Raw genomic sequence first — 25,146 nt, 5'->3', positions numbered from 1 at the left:
AGCCTATGTGCTGAGGCTCTTGGAAATTATAAACTAGTGCATCCTTGCAGGGAATGCTTTGATGTTGGGTGCAAAGGATGCTTCCAATATGGAAGCTCCTGATGCAGGAGAGAAAACTTATATGGGTCAGTCCCTAATGCTGTTCAGTGTGTACAAGGCCAGCAAAATTTCAGTGAGTGATTTTAAACCGTATTGTGCCAAATTCTCATGATCCACATAATTTGGTTCAGTAACAATAATCAATCTCAATTTCAGTTCTCTGCTAATTCATCTAAATGTATTCAGAATGCATTTGCTCGCTCTAATTCTTCTAGCTTGTTTAACTTTTCCCTCACATTCCTTTGGTTGGCTAGGGAAAATGATCTGATTAAAGCTCCTTTATAAGCAGCATAGGCTTCTTTTGTACTTTTCCAAAGCTGAAAATGATTGACAAGACATTAATAATAAACCATAATGCAGCGAGTCTCCATACTGCTAGCAACAACAGTGGCTGGTTCAAAGCCAGCTACCAATGGTTGGAAGTAATAATGTGCCCACATACCTGGCAGCAACAACAGAACACTCGCTGATAGATGGGAATAAATATAAAGGCTGATAGTACTGTAATAAAACAATGATGATAGCCCAAAATTATTTATTACAGGTCAGGAATGCTGCTGCTTGTGCAGGCAATGCTATAAATGGGAGTTGACATCAAATGGATGACTTGGAGGAGGCAAGCATGGCCTATTTCAATTTGGGAGTCACCATTTCATTTGTTTTAGAGTAAAAGCTATTATCAGGGTTGAACTAAATGTGATCTTCAGTGGCTCAAATGATAAAGTGAAAGTTAATTTCCAACCTTCTCTGCCTTTTGCATGAGCTTTTATAAAAATAATGAATGTCTAATTTGCCATTAAAAACATGAGTCACTTTTCTTCTGGTATGTGAGCTGCTTCTATTATTGTTATTATACTTCTATAAAACTTCCAAAACATCAGTCTTAAAATATACACTCTATGATTTAAATAGGGTGGAGAAACCTTTTCAGCCCGAAGGCCACATTCCCACCTGGGCAACCTTCTGAATACACATGTCAGTGGTGGGCAGGGCCAAAGGATCAATAAATGTGTACAGTAACTAGTTTGTTTATATTCTCCCACCCCTCTCTTTCTGCCATCCAGATATTATCAGAGTCCAAGGGCATATTTCTGCCAGGCAATACTACTCAAAAGAAGGCACAAAGCAGGGCAGATAAGGTGTGTTGCCTGGGTTGTGTCCTGGGAGAGGCCAAGAGAGTTGCATTTTACTCCCAGGGCTGAGGTTTCCCATCTCTGATTTAAGTGGACACATTTCCGATTTCAAATTTTGTGTCTGTATGGGAAGAGTCACAGCATGTTTCAAAACTCCTGGATACTGTCAACATGAAGAGATGGACATTTCACTAGGGCACTGTTTTGTTTTGTTTTCCCATTTTTAATATCTGGCTTTCTTACACTTCCTTTACAGCTGTATTTGAGCCTCAGTAAAATAGATGGACAGACAAACTCTAGTTGTCATTGAAGGGCAACCTCTAGAAATCAATTGTCATGCTGACTGAGACAGATGAAAGTTTGAGTCCAACAACATCTGAAGGGCTACAGGTTCATCACTCCTGACACAGATGGTGGATATCAGAAAGTTCTGATCATATCCCTTGGAATGCAAAAGATACCATCAACCCAGTTAGTGAATTGCAAAGCTGCCTCTGTGACCCTCTTCCAAAAGCATAGGAGCTAATGCTCTCTGCAACACATTTACATAGGTAAGGCCGGTACCCCTAGAATTTTGGCACCCTAGGTGGTTGTCTAGTTTGCCTCTATGGTTGGGATACCCTTATGTCACTATATTGTAAGCACAAAACAACTCTTCCTGCTTTTCTTGAAGGAAATGAGTATGTGCTTTGGTATGCATGCCTTGGCCCATGCACTTTTTTTTTTAAAGAAAAGGTCCCTCCATGAATTAATTAACCAGAGATATATAGATTCTTCCGAGGGGGGGGGGCGCATTGCAGGAACATTAGGGGAATAATCTTCCCCATTAATGACACCATGTCTAAATGGATGGCTGAGCCATAATTTGCACCCAAGACCATGTTGATCTGTTGGTTTGCCAATACAGACTTGTTCTCTACAATGAGGATACATTTTAGAACGTAAAGATAACTATTAGAAAAGAGGTTGACATCTCTTACATGCAAAAGATGTATAATTAAATAATATCTTAATAAGATGAGCCAAGGAGGAATATTTTCCCATCTTGTAAGGAAAAGGAAACGGCCTCAGCCTTGTATACCTGAAGGAGCGTCTCCACCCCCATCGTTCACCCCGGACACTGAGATCCAGCACCGAGGGCCTGCTGACAGTTCTCACACTGTGAGAATTGAAGCTACAGGGAATCAGGCAGAAGGCCTTCTTGGTAGTGGCATGTAGGAATACCCTCCCATGTTATGGAGATAAGTAATTATATAATATTTAAGAAACATCTGAAGGCAGCCCTGTATAGGGAAGCTTTTTAAGGTTTAATGTTTTGCTATGTTTTTATATACAGTGGTACCTCGGGTTAAGTACATAATTCATTCTGGAGGTCCGTTCTTAACCTGAAACTGTTCTTAACCTGAGGTACCACTTTAGCTAATGGGGCCTCCCACTGCCACCGCGCCGTCGTCGTGCAATTTTGCTCTCATCCTTAACCTGAAGTACTATTTCAGGGTTAGCGGAGTCTGTAACCTGAAGCGTCTGTAACCCGAGGTACCACTGTATGCTGGAGCCTTCCAGAGTGGCTGGGGCACAAATAATTATTTGACTGAGTACAAATAATAATCATTATTATGATTACCAACTCTATGTGTCGAAATCAAGATTGCAACCCTTTTCCTAATAATAATAATAATAATGAGGAAAAGGGTTGCAATCTTTATTTTGACGCATAGAGAGAGTTGCTAATAAAGCTGCTCACTTGCCATTTTGGGCCAGTTCAGATGTAACAATAACAAAATCTAATGAAAATATTTCTTGCCTCCTTCTTGCCTCCATTCAACCGCATGCCAGAATAGAAAACTTCTAGCGTTTGTTAAAACAAACCTCTAGAACTATATTCAGAGATTTCATGCCTCATCTTCTTCAACAGATCATCAGGCCTCGGCAAAGACATTACAATGGAAAAACTGCCATAAGGTAGGCCAATTGTGACAAAAATTAAAAAAATAAATAAAAGGAAGCTTGGCGCAACCAAATGGCAGTTTTAATATGTATTTACCTTATTGTATTTTGCAAACTACTGTAGTGTTACTCAGATGAAGAGCAATTAATATTTTTAAATTAACAATTATGATTCATTTATCTAAGGTGATACCCCAAGAAAGATGAAAGAGACTAAACAATGTGGAATATCTGCACTGGCAGCATACTTTGACTGAATCTAGGGTAATAGCTGTTCGCTCAGAAAGGTATAGAAAAATATTTCTAGTGCTGGAAAATCATAAAGTGAACAGTCTATATGAAGTGTCCTCCATCTTCAGCTGTCAATTATCTATTTTACAGAGTGGATTCATTTCTCTCTACAAATCTTCACATTAGCTTTTTAATGCTCTTTTCACTACTTTCCTTCTGGCTCTATATAGTTATTATAAGAATAATCACTTCACTTGCTTCACTCCCCCACCCAATTTCTGTAAGTCAATAGTTGCTGCACTTAAAAGTAGCATATTTTTGTCATTAGTTAGAAAGAACCTAATATATCATAATACAGTAATGTATACAATAATACTGCTGCTGTGACCATTATTTAACATTTATTGAGTGCCCAACAGTATACAATGCTCTAAGGTACATATTAGAGAAGGGGTGTGTGTGTATCGCACATATTGTAAACTGACAGGCAGATTAGTCAGTCATTGACAAGGATATATTTTGAGTGCAATTATTGATCTATATTTGTAGATGTTCTTCAGGGCAAGTGGCAACAATTTCACTTTTAATGACATATCCCCGATTGATAGATTTGCAGTCTAAGAACAAAAATTATCACCCCAAGAGAAATAAAATAAAATGATTGCTGACCAGTATTTTGCATTTGGATTTCCCTTTTGACCTAAGCATGTTTTAAACAAATATATATTGACTCTGAGACTTATCATAGTGTGGGTGGAGTATCCAAGGCTCCATGAGAAGTACCTTTTAAAAAGAAAAAGAAAAAGGTAGAATTCTCATTAAGCAGCTGTCTAGTGTGGGAAGGGGAATCAAGTCCTTTGTTCCCCACTCCTGAACAGCTGATTGCCAGAATATTTTCTTCCTTCCTTTCTTCTTTGTGCTTTTGTTTTTAGTTTATGCTCAAAATTCATCCTCCCATGGATCAGGGAACACAGTTGCAGCTGTAGGACCTTACTCCATCAGCATATGGTCCCTATCTGAATTCATGTGAAAATATTTTGGATATTGGAAGAAGGACTTGTGATGTAGCTTCAGACTCTGTAGAAATATTCTACATACAGTATATGTAGAATAGTTCCTTTTTTATTGAAGCACACAATTTTTTGTTTGGTACATATAGAGATTTCTTTGCTTTTGCCTTTTTTAAAAAATCTGTTAACCACTGAAAACAATCTGGGATTTTTTTTAAAGGAAAATAAAAATAAAGCAAATCTGCATATAGCATGTTTTAATATGTAAATGATTGTTTTGAAAAGAATAAAAGGCTGTAAATATTTTGAGAAGTGGGCCCCCAGTGCCTCTTAAGAATTCAAAATTGCTCCAGGTGCCGGGTAATTATGTAATATATAGTAAACCAGCTGGTCTGAATGGGTCTCTGGGGGGTTGGATGATATCAAAACGCTCTACTCTCCCGGCGAGAGCCATAATCAAGCAGGCAATACTATAAAGTCAGTTGAAAATGACATTGAGTTGTTGGTTTTTAATGCATTTTAAGGCAGATGTTAAACTACACATTGTGAGTCTGTAACAGGATTTGGGGAGGATATTTGTCTGACAAATGGTATTCTGCATGGTTTCACATAGAAAAAGTTTCATATTTTCTTAACAAATAGCTCAATGTTGATTTTTCCACTAGTCTAAAATGAAACAAAGGGACAAAAGTAAGTGTGTGTGTGTGTAAGAGAGAGAGAGAGAGAGAGAGAGAGAGAGAGAGAGAGAGAGAATGAAAGGGGGTGTGTTATTATACTACCATTGCCAGCTATTTTTCTGACAAGGGAATAAGTTGAGAGGAGTAGATAATCACAGTCTCAAGCAGCCTTGCTGTGATTCCCATTGTCGCAGAAGTTGCTCATTCACACCCCTCCCTTGCCTCTGGAGTTGTCAATTACAGCTTGGGGCAGGTTAACCTAGGGTCCACTAGTTGTGCTGTGCTACAAGTGTAGCCTACAATCCAACAAGGCTCCCCTAATGTCCAAGTGCTGTTGAAACTGAGGAAGAGAAATTGGGAATGGTAACAACGATGATTGTTATGAATGATTGTCAGAAAGCAAAGTATGAAACAGAATGAACCTTAGAAGTCACCTAGTTTCCTCTGTTGAGTCCAATATCTGCAATGCAGGCTGCAACTGCAGCATCCTTGACAGATGGTCATGCAACTTCTGCTTAAATACCTTCAGCAGAGGATTGCTCACTACCTCCCAAGACACTCTGCTGCTTTGTCAAACAGCTTGTATTATTAAGAGGTTTCTCCCAGAGTGGAAGCCAGTTAATCAGTTCTGTCAATGAAAGTCCTGCACGAGGACTTCAACTCATGCAATGGGGTTTCCCCCTCTCCTCCCCCTATAAGCTAAGGTTACCAGACGTCCCCATTTCCCAGGGACAGTCCCCATACAAAATCCATTGAAGTTGAAAAGTGTCCCTGGATTCATTGAAAAAAAATCTGGTAACCTTACTATAAGCCCCACCCTCCACAATTTGATTGTGGTGGATGGATTGGTAGAACCCACAGAATAGTGTGCAGACAGAGGAGAGGGGGGTGCTCCATATGGCAAGCCAAAATGCTTGCCCTGATGGAATGATCATCTTAGCATGACGTTGAAATCCTTCCAATGTTTTAGCTGAAATCTGCTTCCCTGCAATTTCTGTCCATTTGCTAACACACCTCCTCTAGGTCATTTATCCTACTCCCAGTTTGACAATTTTGCACCAAGGCAGAATTTCAGCAACAGTGCAGCCAAGATGGCATGGAAGAACAATGAACCGTACAGTATTGCCTAACCAAATCAGAAGAAAGAGGTTTGCATGTAAATTAAGATGCTACCTAAATATTGCACAGAATTGTACAAGTGTAAAACTCTGCTTATGAGAATATTAGAAAAGTAGGGCTCTTTTCAACTATGCCCATCAGTTAATGTGGTGGTGTATAGCACTCACCTGATCTCCTGACAGCTGAGCTGCTGCTGCTGCTTACCAGAAAGGAGAGGGGAAGAGGCAAGGCAGTGGGCAAGTCAGCACAGTGCAAATGCACTGGTGCTCCTGTTAGTGCATTTGCACTGTGCTGACCTGCCTGCCACCTCACCCCTCCTCCTCCCCTTCCTGGTATGGGGGCAGGAACTCAGCCAATGGGAAATCAGTGTGTACTGCCACCCTCTCCATACTGTCTGCTACAGATGCTGATAGTATCTTTGTTTATACATGAGAGGTAGCCATCTGCTTTCTAGGAAGAAACCCTTCATATTAGCATTTTCCATCCTGCCAGTTGCAAACTAGCAATTAAAATACCTTGCCCTCAGAGACTGATGCCTTCCAAAGGGCTCTGGGGGATTTCCCAGCTGACAAGTCTAGTGATACTGTCAAAGTCTAGGTCAATCTGAGGAAATCAGAGATGACTTGGGTGGTTGACACACATGTATCCTGCCATGCCCTCTTCCACTTCACCAGCCTGGAAAGATCTGTGATAAAGTCGGAGCTGAGGCTGATGAAGCAGATTAGAAAACAGCTAGAATGCAAGAAAAGACTCTAGACAAATATAACCAAATGCAAGTGCATGCTCATTCTTGAGCTTACTCTGGCAGTGAAGAATAATTACTTCTCTCCCCCCCCCATTGTATCATTGACTTGTCCTCCAGTGGAACTATACAGTGGTGTGCAGTCCAAACACACCAGGGTCAAACACAGGGAATCAATTCAGGTCCAAAATCTGTTTGATAGATCAGGTTTCATTCCAAGGTCAATACCACAGGAAGTCCAAACACAGTGCAGCTCAGCACACCTGGTGAAATTCAGAGCCGAGTGGGGATTTGCACCCTTGTCATCCAGGTTTTAGTCAAGTACTCTAACTACTATATTAAACTGACTTTAATTATATTGATGATATAGCTGAAGGGTTAGTGTTTCTTTTATAATTGTTACTGCATTTATATTGTTTATTGCTTATTGTTCTAATGTGTTTGTATGTTTTATTGTATAACTTGTAAATTGCTTTGAGACTTTTTAGTATAAAGCAAAATACAGAATAACAAATCAAATAATTATGGAAAGATATAGTAGTTGTGACCAGTGATGCAGTAGGATGCCCCCAAATGAATGTATTTTTATTCAAGGAAAAACCAGGACAAGTGTTTCAGTGCATTAAAATGTGTTGACATAATAGAATAAAGCCATTTCTGAATAACCTAACAAATCTAAATAATTGTTGTAAACACAGATTTCTTTGTGTGAACACAGATCTGTTGTCATCATAATGGCATAGGCTTTAGATTCCATACCTGTGATTCAAAATATCATATTTGTTCTTATAAAACACATGACTGTAAATATCTCTTTCAAATGCTCCTTTTTTTGCTGGTAACATCTACTACTGTACTTCATTGATTGCCTGAGGTTCAAAGACATGGCCCTGGAGGAAATTAATCACAACAGGCTAAATGGGTGATGTATGGAATTTTTGTTATAAATTGCTCAGCCACTATATGATAATATATGTGGAGAAAAGCTACAGAGCAGCTTTACAGACCACATCAATATCAAACTTCCAATTGGCACACACAGACACCAACACACCCACAACACACACACACCATGATTTCTGAGGCACAACTGTGATAAATCTACTTTAACAGCCTAGATTTGCACACCCTCCCAAAAGGTGGTGCTCAAAATTCCATTCCCATCTCTGTCCACCCACATGTTTCCCATCTTCCTTGTTCACTACTTCCATCCATCAAACTCTTTGCAAGCATGCATTGTGAAAGTAGAAATGCTTCTCTAGCCATATGTTTTTGTGTATGTTTTCAAACTATTCACAAAACACAATACTTTCTTGAATTAAGTTCACAGAGTGTAATAACTATCTTGTTCTGAATGTTTCAGTCAGAAACCAGGCTTTAAATAAAGGACAAAACAAGAACAGCAGACAATCCGACGTTTCCAATCCTAAATATGCACCAACTAAGTTGTAAAAGGACCCTGCCAGAGACAAGCAGTTACGTTTTTCAGCTGTGCGCTGGATAATGTACATGTATAAACACCAATCCACCCATCTTTCTATGATGCTAAGAGAGATTTGGGAGAAACAATTTAATTCCCCCATGTGATGAAACCTGGATAGAAATTTTGGGACTCTCATTATCTGTGTGGATGTTGGCTATTTCTCAGTAATACCTGTTCAAGCTGAAATGAACAAAGTAACAGCTGTTGGCACAGATCCACTGGCAAACATCCACTACAAAGCATGCTCATGTCCATGGCCTGCCAAATGAAACCTTGGGTGGTCCTAGAAGTCAAAGAGCTGCTAGGGGCACAGGAAAACTGTGGTTTCCAAAAGGGCAGTGAAGTTTAAGTTTAAAAAAAAAATTACTTTGCAGGCAAACCCTTGTGGATTCAGAATCAATTGGAAGTGCCTGCAAATGGGTAAATGATTAGGTAGATTTGCACTTTCTAATTAAAGTTTTATAACATAGTATGCCAATAGGAAAAGTATAATGAAACTGATTAGTCTGGAATTTACTGCAAATGTTTCACAATGGAATTAAGATCTCCTACACCATCCCTTTACCTTCCCAACTCAATCAGTTACTTAATTTGTAAAGGAGAATATGTTAAACAATAAAAAAGCACCATATGACATTAGGGCAGTATTCACAACATTTGTTGACCTCTTTGCTTAAAATTCCACTTTTTTCCACTAACAACGGCATCAAATTTCTCAAGGGATAAGATTTTGTGTGGTTATGACAGCTGATATTTTAAAATTGGACAGATGATATCTTTTTAGCATCCTGCAGAGAGGCTTAATCTTGCAGTCAATCATTTTTTACATCTACCTGTCTTTAAGAGCCAACATTCTAGTCACCCATTGATGGGAAGTAACACCTGAGCTTTCACCTTATATTTCCATCAGTAACTTCTGGGCTCATTCTAGTGAGTGAATTATTGTGGTATTACTTTGCTACTACTAAAGGCAGTAGCAGCATTTAAGTGTCCACAATAGCAATTTCACAATAAGCATCACTGGTTAGTATGGGAACCTCTGCACTAATCTGACTTATCTTGGGAAATAATGCAATAGATGACAGTGCAAATTATTCTTGGGGGGGGGGGGATATTACAGAAGAATCACAGCTGTTTCCAAACAATACAAAATAATGCATTATACAAAACCCAACAATATCTTAAGAACATTGAGCAACTTCAGTTAAATTCCAACAAATGTCCAGGAGAACAAGTATATTTTTAACCTGGCATCAAAATCCCAGCAAAGTTGAACCATTCCACACTTCCTTGGTTAATACTAGGGCTGTGCTGAAGCCACATATCTGACTTCAAAAACCTACTTGGGAGTTTTAAACCTGCCACAATTTCATTTATTAAAAAGTTATTATTCAGTTACTGTTGTTGTTTGGGGCTGTGAACAGGAACAAAGTGTCTTATCCCTCTTACTAGCAATGGCAGCTGGTGCCCCTCCGTCTTTCTTCAATAAGTGCAATGAAGGCTTTCTGACCTCACTCTGAATTGGTTTTATGACATTGCAACATAGCCAAATCTTTCTCACATCTTCAATAAGACATTTTAGAGGGAGATCATGGAGCAGTTTCTTCAGTCTAATCCCCAAAAAGATGAAAGAATGTATTCAGTCAATTTGGTAAGGTAAACTGTGCTAATGAAAAGCTGCTGAGAGGGCAGCAAAGAAGTAAAAATTATGCTACTATTTTGTTAACTGCTAAAGTCCCAAACAGAACAATTTTTGTGTGCTTCAACAAAAAAAAAAAAATAATTTCAAAATCTAAATTCTCTATGCTTAGAAGATTGTTTCAAATATGATATAAAAATAAACTGGTGCACCAGGGATCTTAAGCAACTTCCTTGTGGAGCACTTTACTTTAAACTTAATTGGCCTTGAAGGCTTCCTCTTGCCTTCAGATTTAATGATAATTAAGGCTGCATTTCATTATAATTCAAAATAGCTAAAACTCCTACACAGAAGCAGGCCTGCGGTAAATCTGAGTGTCCTGGTGTTTTAAAAGACAAAATATTGCAGTGGTTTTCAACACAAATTGCATGCTTCTAGTAAAGGCATCTGTCATTCAGTTCATTATCTTTTTGTAAATGAATTTGTACATTTATTTGTCCACTCTGGTCTGCAATTTGAATCTATTTAGTCATGTTTATTTCTGCATAATCAGCACAATCTGTTTTGTAACCATGTGTCCTTTACATAAATCTGCATTTTGGCTGTTCTCCAGCAGCTCCAATGCATGCATAGAACTCTGTGCGTGCAAGAGCTTATCAGTCTTCTTGACCAAGCAGTGTGTGCTCCATACGTACAAGGCGGAATTGTGGACACATGATAACTGGAGGGGCTTTGGGTGACCACAAGCCACTGCATAGTTCACTGCTTCAATCCCTTTGGAATTAACAGAGCTTTATAATGGCTAACTGTTCTGTACTGGGGTTTTGTTGCTGTAGGGTTTCTCTGCTATAAAGTATTCATGTCCTGTCTATACTGAGATGAAAGCCTACCAGGCTTACATGTTGAGTATACAGTGGTACCTCGGTTAAGTACTTAATTTGTTCTGGAGGTCCGTTCTTAACCTGAAACTGTTCTTAACCTGAAGCACCACTTTAGCTAATGGGGCCTCCCACTGCTGCTGTGCCGCCGCCGCACAATTTCTGTTCTCATCCTTAAGCAAAGTTCTTAACCCAAGGTACTATTTCTGGGTTAGCGGAGTCTGTAACCTGAAGCATATGTAACCCGAGGTACCACTGTACTGCTTTATGGAAGTGAGTTATAGGCAACTCACACCCACTGGGACCAATGTCTCTATGCCTCCTATAAGCCTTCCATATGCGCTGTATACACATGTATATGATTACAATATACTATTAAGCCCATTGTCTCTTAAGCCAGGTTCCTGTCGCTGTGGGGTTCAAGCCCAAGCCAGCTCCACTCCCATGGCCAGAAGAGGGGCAGCAGGGAGCTTCCTTCCCCTGGGTGATCTGGTTGCCTGCAACTCCACATAAGGAGCATTACCTGAGAAACACAATTAAGCGCAATAAAACAAATTATGCCTGTAATGGTTTACCACAGCTATCGTAAGCCTAGATGTAACTACAACTTTAAGGAGGATTTCACAACACTCAAACTCCATGTAAACCAGGTCAGCTCTGCCCTTTTTATGATCCAGGATGGGCAAGTGCTAAGTGCAGACATCGTTGTTATCACCTTCCCAACCTTCCCCATGGTTTCAGATTTGGAACCAGGTAATTATCATTAGATATATTATGTCATATAACTAGTAATGATGGCAAATTATATTGTATTTATCATATTACATATCCACATGTTCTCAAACCCTTCATAAATTATGTTTACACTTACAGATTAATTTAGTTTGTTCTGTAACAATATGTTTTAAAGACGCAAAAAACAGAAATGCCACATTTATTCCTTTCAAGGAATAGACTCTCTGTTACATAAAGTGGACAAATACCTAAAAAAATGCACTTCCTACATCTCACAAAAGCAAGGGGAAACTTCTGTGTACATATGTCTCATGACAATAGTTCATCTTAATACAATCTGGTTGAAACAGCTACCACAGAAAATTGTTCACAGTTTGCTGGCACCATGGGAGACCACCGTTACTGACAAGATTGAGAAAACTGTCAATGACAATTCAGGGCTTTGTCTAAGTGAGAGATCCAAGTGCTTTGCTTCTTTTATATATAATTGTAGTACTATCTTCTCCACATCTCCTTAAATTTCTATTCATTTCCGTTTGGCCTTGGCCTGCATCAGCTTCACTTAATCCAATGTCTGAAATTGCCACAATCAGTTTTATACCATAATTTTTATGAATCTTTGTGACTGCTACCTTTTTTGAGCTGAGGAAACAGAGTGGTGTTTGTTGTGCTCTATATAATAATCCACCTGCTTGTACTACAGTTCCTCAGGGCCCGCTGTTCTGCATAATGTTAGTTCATTTTCTTTATCATGAATGTTTGACAGACATAAATAAACCATCTTATCTACCTATGCTATACTTTTATTTTAAAAGGTCTGTTTACAGCTGAAGCTCCGATATCAAAGGCAGTAGTCTTTTATTCACAGGAAAATAAATCTGTAACTTTTATTATCACATATTTTTCATTACTACACTATAAAGCCTCACCTGAAAAGAAAACCACTTTAACTTAACAATCCTACTTCTATTAAAGTCAGAGGAAAGACTTGTGTTTCACCTTGTCTCCAGTCCTTAGATATTTGTGCCATTTGAAATGCAAGATTTACAGATGTTAAAATAAACAATAGAATATTATGTTTCCTTTTCTACTGTATGTATAAAGCCAGTGTTTAACTATAGTCAGACTATTTGAAATGTATTGTCTATTAATTTCTTAAAGTTTGAGCTCCACAGTAAAGCAAATAGGTATTTGGCCATGCAACAAAGCTTCATCTCCTCCTAACTGCAGACTCCTATGTGACCCAAAATGAGCTCCAAGTGTTGGTTGCTGGAAGGGGAAGAAGAAAATCTGGAAGACCCATTGCACAAATGAGTGGATATCATTCCATAAAATATTACCTTAGATTTGTTAGCTGTCTAATGCTGCAGCCTCTAGGAGATGCACAATATCATCTTAAAACAGTTCGATATAATGATGCAATAGTCAATAAATAAACATGTGAGCTGAGCATCAGTTTTGAGGGAGCAAGATAACAAAAGATGTTAAAATGGGTTCTTTTTTTATTTTTAAAAGGCTCTTTGTAAATGCCTTTTGAAAGGCCTGGAAAAGATAGCATCTATGTAGGTAGCTACTCTTTTGCATGTCTACATTTTTCTGCTTAGAGAAAGGCAACAAATCCCTGTCAGCGCAAAGGTGAAGAGCCAGTTCACTTTTGCACCAAGCGTCTGATGGGGAACTCAGCAGTTGAACTCAGCATAGACAAAATTCTTTCAGATCACACAAGCTTAAAACAGAAGCGGCAAATAAAAGTCCAAGAGAGAACATTACTGTGTAGAACAGAAAACCTCAGAAGAAAACCCAATGGTTACATGTTGAGCAAATACTTTCTATATACCTCGGGTTACAGCCATTTCAGGTTGTGTTTTTTGGGGTTATGACCGCTGAAACCAGGAAGTACCGGAACGGGTTACTTCCAGGTTTCGGCGGTCGCGCATGTGCAGAAGTGCTAAATCGTGACATGTGACCAAAGCTGTAGACAATCTGCTCCAAATTCACTCTTAGAAACGTCAAATCAAACAGCAACTATGTCACTATGCATTGTAAGTGCACAAAGGCTGTAAAATAAAACTGGAATAAATTTATCAATTGCATCCTATAGTGGTTGTTTTTTTAGGCCATAAAGTTATGCAGCAGCAGATGGGTTTTCAAAAAACGTAAGGCTAACCCCAAGCAGTGTGTTCCATGAAGAATTTACTTTTCTGTTAGTAATTTGTTCACATAGTTTTTCAATACAATATACCAATTTCAAAAAAAAAACACCCCTGTATTTCATTAGTTATTGAAAGTGCATGGATCAATCTAAAGCAACACTGATATCTTGGCTTGACTTCATCAGTTTCTGTCACGATCAAAAAAACATCACTGCTGTTTGACCACATTTGTGTATAACTTGCAACAAGATAAAAGGAGCCCGAGTTATCTACCACTTTCAAGACAAAAGAGCAATAGGTGTAATCTTCCAAGCACAATCTCTTTATAACCTTTATCCAAAGGGGCTTGTATGGAGGTTACAAAGTGTTTGTCTTTGGTGGATTGCCAGTAAAGCTACAAAGAAAAATGTGTTGGCTTCAAGGCTGGGATGTAGCAGAAGGGGTGGGGTGGGGGGGAAGAGAGAGCTGCTTTTCAGATCCAGTTCAGTTCACTGAAGATACAGGCATATTTACAAATGGACCAGGCAGTCTTTAACAAAACCATACATAAACGTGGTACCTCTCTGCCCTACATTGTTGTTAATATGCACAATTCATTTTATTGAGAACCGTGTGCTCGAATACACACACAAATCATGCTAGAACTAACCAATTATATATCTTGGCATTGGAAAATAACTATATAGCATACGCTGCGTGTGCTAGATGGATGTCTCCCACAGAAGGTTAATGAAATGTTGCATTACATCAAGCCGTTACAGTGCAAATGCCAGGACTGTGCTGTTTCAGTGCCTCCCCTGCCTTTAATGAAAGCAAGGATAGAAGAATGAGCTTTTCCTATGGGTCTCAGTTGCTTGCCCTTCCATATGCTAATGTTTTCTTTAGTGCATGCTTGCTCCTAAACACTACCAACTCACTCTCTTTGTGTCAACAGGAAAATACCTGGGGCAACAAATGAGTGACTACTGGAAAAGCAGCTCAGCTATAGAGTATTAAGTAAAAGGAAAAGATATTGCTTTCATGATGCCATAAATTACTAACAATATATACACGGGGGGGGGGGACACGACAACCAAGTGCATTCATTGCTCAGGTGTTACCGTACTTAGGTCACTAGTTTGTTCATGTCAACTGCCTGCAGAAACCTGAATCTTATCTATTCTGACAGAAAGTAGGACTTGCTTGTTTTGTTAGCTGGTTAAATATTTCCAGTCACCATTGTTTATAGCTATATACTGGAGAGTTTACAGCTCTGAAACCATTCCATTTATCTCTTTCTGTTCAACAACTATATAAAAAAATGAAATACCTTATAACTGTGTAGCTATGTTAGTGGAAGAATTTTAGTTCACATGTAACATGTTCACTCTCAGAGGCATCTACAGTGTGACTGCATGAGTAGGTATGACCTTTTTTGAATCACCACTCTATAGGTATCAAAGAAGCTGTGATAGAAATTAGGGAAGTTGACATCACACAAGGGGTACCTGAATGTATGCAGCTCAACCTTGAATAATGCTGATATGATGATGTGGGGTCTACTTCATATGTGAATCAGTCATCAGAAAGCAAAATTTGTGTGAGCAGATGCCTTCACACTACATGGCCACCAACATTTCAGAATGGTGATGGCTGAAGAATTTGCAGCTGTAATGTATATACCACATGGAGTCAGATATACAAGTATATCTTAAACATTAGCCAGAAAACAACACTGTACATTCTTTAAGTAATTGTATGGTTCTGCCTTCTTTGTGTGAAAAAACCCTATGTTGGCTTTCCAAAATCCTATATAATCTTCACAGTTTGAAATTCTATTAATGTCCTGGTAGCAAGCCAACATATAAAGTTAGGTTAAAACAATAGGATTTAAAAGTATTCAATCATAATAACTTCAGTTGGATTAAACTGAACAGATGTGAGTCCATTTTGATTTATTTTGATATTGCTATCATCATCATCATCATTTTTTATCTAAAAAAAACACTGATTAAAATAGTGGGTGGTACAGCATTTTATTTGCCAGTTCAGACTCCCATCAGGAAGTGAGCAATTGCTGAATCAGGAACACATAGTGAAATATTTTTCTCTACAGCAGTCATAACACTACATTAGTTCCAGTCCACCTTTTTGTCTCCTTACTGAATTATGTGACATGGATATGTATATATTCAGAAACAAAGCCTTTGATGCCTATTATTAATATTTTCACATAAGCAAATCAGCAGTCTCTTTAATCACTAGGATTGATACTACGATTGCTGGTAAAGCATCAGATGCCATCTGCCAATTTCACAACTATCAGATCCATGACAACATGAAAGCACAAGATAAACTGCATCATAAAGCATGCCATGGCTGGAATTAAAAATTAGAGCCATCAGAGTGGAGATGGATTACTGTTTTATTGTACTATAATCCATACTATAGTTAAATCTAGACATGTCATTCCCACTATGGCATCTTTCATTTCAAACTGCACTTTTAAGCAGATACACATGAATGCATTTCAGCTTGTTGGGTGATCAAGAGAAAGGAATGCAGTCGTATACACTTTTGAATTTTTTTTTTTTTTAAAACATTTCTAAGCCTTCTATCCCTCTCTATTTGCAGCCACAGTGGAAGATCTTAGCAAAAGCAATGAAAAGGGTATGCACTGTAAAAGTTACTAACTTCTAATCTGGGATCAAAATTAAGTAAAATTTGCAAACACTTTTGAAATATACTCAGAGTCGCAAAGTGATTTCATGCTCTTTATTCAGCTCATAGTGGTGAGGAGGAATGAATGGAAGTCCCCTCAAAGTATCTGCTTTATATACATTATTTACACAATGGGCTGCACATGATTGGCTAATTCCGGAATTCTACTGTAAGCCAATCAGGTTGTGGATTCACTTCTATCTGGAGCATGATTGGGTGGTTCCTGCCAACCAATCATACTGCTGCATTGTTCTAGGACCAATCAGACTGCTGCATTCTGAATCCTATTGTTCTAGGACCAATCAGACTGCTGCCTTTTGGATCCTATTGTTCTAGGACCAATCAGACTGCTGCAGTTTGGATCCTATTCAACTCAGTACATAACACCTTTATATCTTATATTGTTAACTCTAATAACAAGTGTTCATTAACACATTTTGCAGATAATTTGTTACATTTATAGCCCAAAGTTTCTTCCATAATGAAATTGAAAGTGACATACATAGGGTTCTTTGGAAATCTCTACCCAGAGCAAGATTTGCTTAGCTTTTGGGACCTCTTGCATATGTTTTCAAATGAACACACTGGCAGCTAATGCAGAATCAATCTGCAATTAGCTTTTACTTTCAGAATAAACCCATTTGTCAAGAATAAACCAGTTGCTTTTCAGGGGCAAAGAATATGCAATAAATCTAGATCAGGGATAGGCAACCTAAGGCCCGGGGGCTGGATACGGCCCAGTCACCTTCTCAATCCAGCCCTTGAACGGTCCGGGAATCAGCGTGTTTTTACATGAGTAGAATGTTTTCTTTTATTTAAAATACATCTCTGGGTTATTTGTGGGGCATAGGAATTCGTTCATTTCCCCCCAAAAAATATAGTCTAGCTCACCACATGGTCTGAAGGATGGTGGACCAGCCCACAGCTGAAAAAGTTTGCTGACCCCTGATCTAGATTGTGGCTGGCTGACATTAAAAAACAAGTACTCAGTCTCCATTGATTCTAGAATAAATTATTGTGTGTCTGCAGCCTGTATATTCTTTGGCTTCCTTTTCTTGTCTACTGTCAGAGATTGTGACTCATGCCTGCCTTTAACCATTTTTTTATATCTTATAATTAAGTGAAACATAAAGTATAATGCCTTAGAAATTCCATATCTCAAAAATAATCTTTCCCCTTTTGTCCTCCCCTCTGTGGCTCAATGTGGCTCCTTGAGAACCATCTCAGAGCTGCAGGGCAATGGGAACATTGCCCCAAATTACACAATGTTCCTCTACCAAACTCTGGGAAATCCTTCCTTCCTACTTAAGCCCCCTGCAAAACAGTACATGCTAGCCAGAAGGGCCCCTCAACATTTTGGAGAGGCTTTGTGGGGCAAAGGGAGAAGAAAAATGTTGTACTCTTTACAACAGGGGATACAGTGAACCCTCGGTTTTCGAACATAATCCGTTCCGGAAGACCGTTCGACTTCCGAAACGTTCAAAAATCTAAAACTCATTACAGAAGCCTTAAAACAGAAAAATTAATACGGAAAACTGCAACAGGAAGCCGCCTCGGAAGTTCAACTTCCAAGGTGCATTTGAAAACGTAAGCATTTACTTCCGGGTTTACAGCGTTCAAGTTCCGAAATGTTCGTCAACAGAGATGATCGAAAACCAAGGTTCTACTATATATGTTGAAGACTAGCAGTACAAATGTATTATGAATATTGCTGTTAAGAACAATTTTATACAATTCTGAATCAGTAATATAACACTTCCATTAATATTATTTGAATTTATGGGTTATAGAACTTGCCTTGCTGGCATTGTGAAGCTAGGTCTACTGATTTCGTGCATATATGGAATTCTAACGAGACTGAACTTTTTTGGAATACAGTGGAGAAAGTGCTACAAGAAGAATTGAGAGAGGGTCGCTTTTTCTGCAAAAACCGATCTATCAAATGCTCTGGGGGGAGACCATAACAGTAAAAACAAAAGATTGATGATCAACAAGTTATTAGTAAGTAGAATACACTGGAAGTCTATTAGGATACCATCTGTGAAAAAACAACTCCAGAAAACATGGTTCATTATGAACAAGATTACTGTAATTATACATGTCTGTTCTAGATGAATTATTGCAATTCAGTTATTGTGTAAGATTGGAACCTGTTTGTTCTGTTTAAATTTATTCATGATACAGTGGTACCTTGGGTTAAGAACTTAATTCGTTCTGGAGATCCGTTCTTAACCTGAAACTGTTCTTAACCTGAGGTACCACTTTAGCTAATGGGGTCTTCTGCTGCCACCGTGACGCCACCGTGTGATTTCTGTTCTCATCCTGAAGCAAAGTTTTTAACCCAAGGTACTATTTCTGGGTTAGCGGAGTATGTAACCTGAAGCGTCTGTAACCCAAGGTACCACTGTATAAAGTTACAAATGTTGGCTATGTGTTTACTCTTTCAGGTGGTACTGAGAGGATAAAGTGTTGGACTGGGAAATTTATTGTTTCTTTTATGGTTTTTGATTTTTTTCCATTAAAGACTTTAACGATGTATTTGTATTTTGTATCTATATTTTTATGGATGAAATAGTGTAGTACCACATTTACAAAATCACACACCCACACCCAAACCATATTAATCCAGAACTGGTTCAGTCCTCTTGACACCCACAATATATAATGTAGATTCGATTTACAACTTTATATATATCACTATGCATTAAAATAAGCAGGAATATTCTAGGGAACTGCACCAATCACATGATTTGGTTAAGATGCCAGTTCTGTACATTATAAAACAGCTGTATTCAGGTTGGACCCATTTGGAGGCTGCTTCATTCAATTTGGGGCCCATCAACTAACCCCAACATCAGCTATCCCTCTCTATACGTCTGGGCAAGGAGGTAATGCCATAGGCACAGAGAAAGAAAGCGTTCCTACAGATACCCCACTACAGACCACCAAGAGGGTGTCTGCAGCAAAACAAACAGGTAGCTATGGGAGCAAATCCTGTTTATTTCAATGAGCTTGCTCTCATGTAAGCAGGCACAGCTTTAGCTTTGCAACCTAGGTGCTTTTTCTTTTTCCTTGGGTGCAATTACACACCCTAAAATCAACAGAAACTGCTTTGTTAGATATATCATCTATGTAAATGTTAGCCATGCCATGCACACAGATACATTCTTGGCATGGAAATCTAATGTTATTGTTTTGCAGCCTAATTTTAGAACATGGCACTGAAGATTTACTCTATAACACACATTTAAGCATAACTTAAAAAACAGTAATCTATAAGTATATTACAGAGTGTTTTTTCCTTCCAATTATTAGGTTCCTTTCTTGGGAAGGATTTTGTTGTAAGACCCCATAAAACCACATACAGGCACTATACATATGATGACACACACAGAACAAGTCAATTTCAACGGGGAAATGTGGCAGTTATAGTTTTCCCTCAGGCAAGTACCCCAAAGGAAGGATGGTTTGCAGAACTATAGCTGCATTCATCTGCAAAGAGTACACAAACTGTAAAATGAATGATAAAGCCAAGTCACCTAGCATCTCAAAAGTGGAAGATAACAGTCCATTCTCCACATCACAAGCAATCAGTAAAATAATTGGAAGGCAGACCTTACATGATTGAATTGCTTTCTGTACAACATGTTGAAGCGGAAGAAAGTAAAGATGTCTGTGGCCTTAATGTAACACAATTCTGCAGTCTCTGAAGGGCAACTTGGAACATACTGCATAGTAGTTGGAATACAGTTAAAAATGACCCATTAGCTAGGGGGCAAGAATGAAACGTGCCATTTCAATCATTTACCTGGTCTGTTTCCAACTCATAATGATTTAGTATGCTATATAAATTACTGATGATTTAGCCATGTAATAATAATTCAGTGGTAAGTTCAAATGCATTGATGTCCTGACATAACATCAAAACATCACAGCAAGTTTCAAATGCTATTATCTGCTCCAAATTTTATTATACTAAAGTATGCTGAGTACAAATAGTTAGATAGATTAAGACACTAAATAGGATTTAAAATATATCCTATGCAATTTCTTACTGAACCAACCAGAAAGTTAGTCTCAGAGCAATCTATTTGACATTTAGAGGGGCTGGAGCCAGATAGTGTTTCTTTTTAGCTGCGCATTGTGCTAGTTCCCCATATTTTTGTAATACAACTCAGGTGTGAAAAATGGTTTATATTTTATTCATCTTCTGCACCATCTTTTAAGGTTGTGGGGCAAGGTTGAAGGTCCATACATGGGCGAATCCTATGAACTGCTATGGTGACAAAATCTCCCACAGAATCCAGTATGAATCCCAGTTTGTATTTTCATGCTAGTACTGCAACTTTAACCAGTGCTCACCATCATGGATTCAGTAGCCACCACTGGTAGGTATAACTCTGCTAGTGAACATCACCTGCTATAACATACTAGTGCCATAGGCGTGGTAAGTTTCCATTGTACTGCTGCATTTTGTGGAACTCATTCAAGGTGCATTTGCACTGCACACTTCTTGAACAGCTTGGTGGGTTTCTGGATGAAACATCGGCTCTGGATCCATTCCAGTCCGGCTTCCGCGCTGGTCATGGGACTGAGACGGCTCTGGTCGCCCTAACAGATGATCTCCGCAGGCAGCTGGATCAAGGTGGGTCGGGGCTGCTGATTCTTCTAAACCTGTCAGCAGCCTTCAACATGGTCAATCACGAACTTCTGGACCACTGCCTTGCCGACGTGGGGATCCAGGGCACAGTCCTTCAATGGCTGCGCTCATTTCTCTCTGATTGGGGACAGAGGGTGGTGCTTGGGGAGAATTGTCATTGCACCACTCCTTGGAGTGCCTCAGGGTGCGATACTCTCCCCAATGCTTTTCAACATCTTTATGCGCCCCCTTGCCCAGAGTTTTGGGCTGGGCTGCCATCAGTATGCTGATGACACCCAACTCTATCTGTTGATAGATAGCCATCCTGACTCAGCCCCAGACACACTGATCAGATGTTTGGAAGCTGTGGCTGGATGGTTACGTGGGAGCTGGTTGAAATTAAATCCTTCGAAGACAGAGGTCCTTTGGCTGGGACGGGATGATATGGCATTCAGGGGGCAACTCCCATCTCTTGCGGGAGTGCAATTAGTGCCAGAACCGTCTGTTTAGAGTTTGGGTGTAATCTTTGACACCTCCCTTTCCATGGAGGCGCAGATTGCAGCTATAACAAAGGCGGCATTTTTTCATCTCCACCAAGCTAAGCAGTTGGCTCCTTACCTCTCTCACCCTGACCTAGCCACTGTGATCCACACGGTGGTCACCTCCAGACTGGATTACTGTAACTCGCCCTACGTGGGGCTGCCCTTGAGACTGACCCAGAAACTCCAGCAGGTGCAGAATGCCGCGGCGAGACTCCTTATGGGGTCCTTGCTGCGAGATCACATTCACCCGGTGCTATACCAGCTGCACTGGCTCCCGGTGGGGTACAGGATCAGGTTTAAGGTGCTGGTTTTAACCTTTAACGCCCTATACGGCCTAGGACCCTCGTACCTACGGGTCCGCCTCTCCTGGTATGTCCCACAGAGGAACTTACGGTCTTCAAACAAAAACATCCTGAAGGTCCCAGGCCACAGAGAGGTTAGGCTGGCCTCAACTAGAGCCAGGGCTTTTTCGGCTGTGGCTCCAATCTGGTGGAACGCTTTGTCACAAGAGACTAGGGCCCTGCGGGACTTGACATCTTTCCGCAGGGCCTGCAAGACAGAGCTGTTCCACCAGGCCTTTGGTCAGGGCACAGCCTGACTCCCTCCTTTGGCAATCTTCACAGAACTTTAGCCTAATGGTTGCCATCAATTTGATTTGAATTAATTTTATAATGAAATGATTTTAGAATGTTGTACTATTTTATTGTTGTTAGCCGCCCTGAGCCCGGCTTCAGCTGGGGAGGGCGGGATAGAAATAAAATTTATTATTATTATTTATTATTGAAAAAAGGTAAAGAGAGGGAGCTGTAGAAGGTTGCAGAAATATACTATACCTAACACTCACAAATAAGATCAACCTACAGTATTAACTTGCTTTACTATAAATTTCCTAAAATATAATTGAATAAAAGTGTCTATTGTTGCAATCCTCACCACACTTACTACAGTGTAAGCTCCAATGAGACTTACTACAGAATAAACTTCTTTATGCCTGTGCTGTAAGATTCTTTACAGTACAGATTATTCTCTCCTGTCAGTACTCACGGACTGCTACATATTATAAATGTCTTACATCACCCTTTACCAACCTGATTCACTCCAGATGCTTTGTATTACAACTCCCATAATTCCCAGTGAGCACAGCTACATTGGTGGAGACTGATAGAAGTTGCGACCCAAAGCATTTGGAAAGCACCAGATGGACGAAGGTTTGCTTATACAGTATGTGTCATTCTCTACTTTAGTTGATGTCCTGATACTATATATTTATGGGTGTGGGTGTGTATGTGTGTGTCTAAAAGCTGCCTAAGGCAAAAATTAGCATGTGAAATACTGGATCAGTGGGAAAAGATGCACTGTGCCAGAAATCTATGTAGCTTTTAATGACACAAGAGTCCTGACTGAAAGCAGACAACATTTACCGGTACTTCTTCCCATATTATATTCTGCAGATGTTTATTTCTGTGTATCCATACAGGCAGAACCATTTTGTAAGACTAAGTTTTATGTCTGGCTCCAAACCTACCTGTAAACTCAAAATTGCGGAAATTGTTTGGCGGTTGTACTGTGAGGGAGCCAGACATGAATAAATTATCTGAAGACTCTGTTTCCAGATAGGGAATAAAATAAGCAAAAAGAAAAATTGCCTCCTGACATTGCACCCTGACTAGGCTATCTTACACATTACTAAGACTAGATTTTGCCAATACATTAAGTTGAAATGTACACACACACACACACACACACACACTCTTACAAGAAAACTATACTGTTAGCTGCTGCTACGCTGGATACTTCATAAGGATAAAATAATGGTCTAAGTAAAGAATCTAGCCTGCTGTGTTTTACTAAGCACTGTTGTAAATAAAAATGTGAATGGCAGTAAAGAGGGAAAATCTATAGTAAGCTCCCCTGCCTGTCTTATGTCTAAGAAAGTAGTGTCCAGGGGGCCGCTGTTTAGAGGGCCATTAAGCTGTTATTGTGTCTCAGTGAGTCTCGATATAATCTAAGTTTATACTTTCCTCCTCACCCCCACCTTTCCTCTGGTCTCTTCAATCCACCAACAGAAACCATATTTGAGATATATTTTTCTACACACGTCTCATGAACTCTGGAAGCCTGTATGACTAGCACTTTGCCCTCAACTCAATGATTAGGGCATATCAGTGTTTCAAAAATAGACCCTATGGTGCTTCAGTCAGTGGCAAACCTAAATCAGAAAAATGACTGTCTCTCCCCATAAAATAGCTCATACAGTCTGCCACACTGCCATCCTTTATTAGTCCAAAGTATAGCATCAAGAGTATCATTCAAATGAAAATTTTCACTCCTTATAATCTATATAATTTGACATATTTGTGTGGCACAAACATGGATCACTATATTATTTGTTTAATAATATATGCTGCTTTAGATTTAAATGCCCTGTAATATGCTCAAGGTAATTTATAATTCAAACCATTGAATATCTATTAAAGCAATAAAATGTAAACCAGCAGCATTTAAATGGCCCATACAACTGACTTCAACTTCCTAATAATTTTCCAAATAAAGGTCTTGCAGCCCCTTGTGAAAGCCATCAGGGCTGGATGACAACCTCGTCCAGAGGACTGTTTCATAGGTCTGGAGGAACCAGTGGGAAAGTTCTGGTTCTTTGTGAGGTCCACACAGCGATAGGCATGGAGCAATATTCACTTCAAATAGCCATGCAGATTATATTAAAAAATGATTCTGTAGGCATGCAAGTCCCAGGCTCTGAAGGGGGAGGGGGACAACACACTGAACTGAGCCACTGCTCTTTATACAGTATTGTTTGTATATGCTCCTGCGTCTTCACCTCCTCCAAGAGGTGGACAGATGTTTTTTGCATCTTGTTTCCTAGGGCAGCTCCATGTAAAACTTGAAGTAGCCAATCCAAGAGGAAGAGAGGATATAAATGAGCATTCCAATTTTCCTCAAAAGAATACAAGATATGTAACAGATGTCTTTCAAAATAAATAAATTCCAGTTTAAAAAAGCCCTTATTATGCTTATAGTGTGGCCATACTCTATGGTTCAGAGGAAGTACATTCAATCTGTTCCATCAAAACAAAGTCTGTTGGTCTCTACATGACTGAATTACACTTCCCTTGGTGGGACTCACTGTATTTATAGAGTTTTACACACACACACACACACACACACACACACACTTCTGAAGCAGGGAATTATGCATTGACAATCACTGGCTGTTGGTCTTGCCCCCTCCACCCAAAGCATTGTGTGTGCTTTTCCATTAATGGGAGTTTTTTGCAGGATAAATTCCCAAAGATTCCCAAATAAAACGAGAATGAATTACAAATCCAAGTAAATGATAAAAAGTATGGGATTTATTTATAAACGGGGAGATAACTGGCTGTAAAAACAGAAATATAGTTCAA

At 39.3% G+C, this 25,146-nt stretch overlaps 2 protein-coding genes across 4 annotated transcripts in view; both read right to left on the bottom strand.

Moving 5' to 3' along the window:
- The window catches only part of SASH1 (SAM and SH3 domain containing 1), a 552,112-nt gene that overhangs the window by 391,367 nt on the left and 135,599 nt on the right, over positions 1–25,146 (bottom strand). The window lies entirely within an intron of this gene.
- GINM1 (glycosylated integral membrane protein 1) overlaps positions 1–25,146 on the bottom strand; it is a 785,919-nt gene that overhangs the window by 713,197 nt on the left and 47,576 nt on the right. The window lies entirely within an intron of this gene.

The sequence above is a fragment of the Podarcis gaigeae genome, assembly GCF_964106915.1.
Source record: "Podarcis gaigeae genome assembly, chromosome: 3".
In the NCBI taxonomy this organism is placed as follows: Eukaryota; Metazoa; Chordata; class Lepidosauria; order Squamata; family Lacertidae; genus Podarcis; species Podarcis gaigeae.
This window is presented reverse-complemented; position numbering and strand designations above follow the sequence as displayed.